We start from the raw sequence: 2,433 nt of genomic DNA on the forward strand, positions 1-2,433 counted from the left end.
GAGGGAAAGTGGTTTGAATTTGAAGGGTGAGGTTGGTGGGGTTTTATGAAGGATGGATGTGAGTGGTGAAGAGAAAGATGGGATTTGATAGGTGAAGGGGTTTTGGGGAAGAGGTAATGAGGTGATTGGTGAATGGGTGAAGAAGAGAGAGAGAGTGGTGGGGTTGGTGGGGATCCTGTGGGTCCACAGATCCTGTAGTGTCAAGGAAAAGTCATCCCTGCACCAAATGTTGCTCAAAATCACGTTTTGAGCCATTTCTGGCGTTAAACGCCGGGCTGGTGCCCATTCCTGGCGTTTAACGCCAGGTTCTTGCCCTTTTCTGGCGTTTAACGCCAGTCTGGTGCCCCTTTCTGGCGTTAAACGCCCAGAATGGTGCCAGACTGGGTGCTTAAACGCCCAACTGCTAGCCTCACTGGCGTTTAAACGCCAGTGAATTCTTCCTCCAGGGTGTGCTGTTTTTCTTCCTGTTTTTCATTCTGTTTTTGCTTTTTCAATGGATTTTGTGACTTCTTATGATCATCAACCTACAAAAAACATAAAATAACAAAGAGAAATATATAAAATGTAATCATTGGGTTGCCTCCCAACAAGCGCTTCTTTAATGTCAGTAGCTTGACAGAGGGCTCTTATGGAGCCTCACAGATACTCAGAGCAATGTTGGGACCTCCCAACACCAAACTTAGAGTTTGAATGTGGGGGTTCAACACCAAACTTAGAGTTTGGTTGTGGCCTCCCAACACCAAACTTAGAGTTTGACTGTGGGGGCTCTGTTTGACTCTGATTTGAGAGAAGCTCTTCATGCTTCTTCTCCATGGTGACAGAGGGATATCCTTGAGCCTTAAACACCAAGGATTCTTCATTCACTTGAATGATCAGTTCACCTCCATCAACATCAATCACAGCCTTTGCTGTGGCTAGGAAGGGTCTGCCAAGGATGATGGATTCATCCATGCACTTCCCAGTCTCTAGGACTATGAAATCAGTAGGGATGTAATGGTCTTCAACTTTTACCAAAACATTCTCTACAAGTCCATGAGCTTGTTTTCTTGAGTTGTCTGCCATCTATAGTGAGATTCTTGCAGCTTGTACCTCAAAGATCCCTAGCTTCTCCATTACAGAGAGAGGCATGAGGTTCACACTTGACCCTAAGTCACACAGAGCCTTCTTGAAGGTCATGGTGCCTATGGTACAAGGTATTGAAAACTTCCCAGGATCTTGTCTCTTTTGAGGTAATTTCTGCCTAGACAAGTCATTCAGTTCTTTGGTGAGCAAAGGAGGTTCATTCTCCCAAATCTCATTTCCAAATAACTTGTCATTTAGCTTCATGATTGCTCCAAGGTATTTAGCAACTTGCTCTTCAGTGACATACTCATCCTCTTCAGAGGAAGAATACTCATCAGAGCTCATGAAAGGCAGAAGTAAGTCCAATGGAATCTCTATGGTCTCATTTTGAGCCTCAGATTCCCATGGTTCCTCATTGGGGAACTCAGAGGAGGTTGGTGCACGCCCATTGAGGTCTTCCTCAGTGGCGTTCACTTCCTCTCTATCCTCTCCAAATTCGGCCATGGTTATGGCTTTGCACTCTCCTTTTGGATTTTCTTCTGTATTACTTGGGAGAGTACTAGGAGGGAGTTCAGTAACTTTCTTGCTCAGCTGTCCCACTTGTGCCTCCAAATTCCTAATGGAGGATCTTGTTTCAGTCATGAAACTTTGAGTGGTTTTGATTAGATCAGAGACCATGGTTGCTAAGTCAGAGGGGTTCTGCTTAGAATTCTCTGTCTGTTGTTGAGAAGATGATGGAAAAGGCTTGCCATTGCTATACCTGTTTCTTCCACCATTGTTGTTGTTGAAACTTTGTTGAGGTTTCTCTTGATTCTTCCATGAGAAATTTGGGTGATTTCTCCATGAAGAATTATAGGTGTTTCCATAGGGTTCTCCTAGGTAATTCACCTCTTCCATTGAAGGATTCTCAGGATCATAAGCTTCTTCCTCAGATGAAGCATCCTTAGTACTGCTTGGTGCATTTTGCATTCCAGACAGACTTTGAGAAATCAAATTGACTTGTTGAGTCAATATCTTGTTCTGAGCCAGTATGGCATTCAGAGCATCAATCTCAAGAACTCCTTTCTTCTGACTTGTCCCATTGTTCACAGGATTCCTTTCAGAAGTGTACATGAATTGGTTATTTGCAACCATTTAAATGAGTTCTTGAGCCTCTGTAGGCGTCTTCTTCAGATGAAGAGATCCTCCAGCAGAGCTATCCAAAGACATCTTGGATAGTTCAGAGAGACCATCATAGAAAATACCTATGATGCTCCATTCAGAAAGCATGTCAGAAGGACATTTTCTGATCAGTTGTTTGTATCTTTCCCAAGCTTCATAGAGGGATTCTCCATCCTTCTGTCTGAAGGTTTGGACTTCCACTCTAAGCTT

The 2,433-nt window shown here is 43.6% G+C and overlaps 1 non-coding gene across 1 annotated transcript; it reads left to right on the plus strand.

Annotated features, from left to right (window-relative positions):
• Nucleotides 1–2,325: 2,325 nt before the first annotated feature.
• LOC130971660 (small nucleolar RNA R71) lies at nucleotides 2,326–2,433 on the plus strand. The gene has a single exon (XR_009082870.1). It is a non-coding gene; the product is annotated as a small nucleolar RNA R71 (small nucleolar RNA).

This window comes from Arachis stenosperma, chromosome 3 (assembly GCF_014773155.1).
Source record: "Arachis stenosperma cultivar V10309 chromosome 3, arast.V10309.gnm1.PFL2, whole genome shotgun sequence".
Classification (NCBI taxonomy): Eukaryota; Viridiplantae; Streptophyta; class Magnoliopsida; order Fabales; family Fabaceae; genus Arachis; species Arachis stenosperma.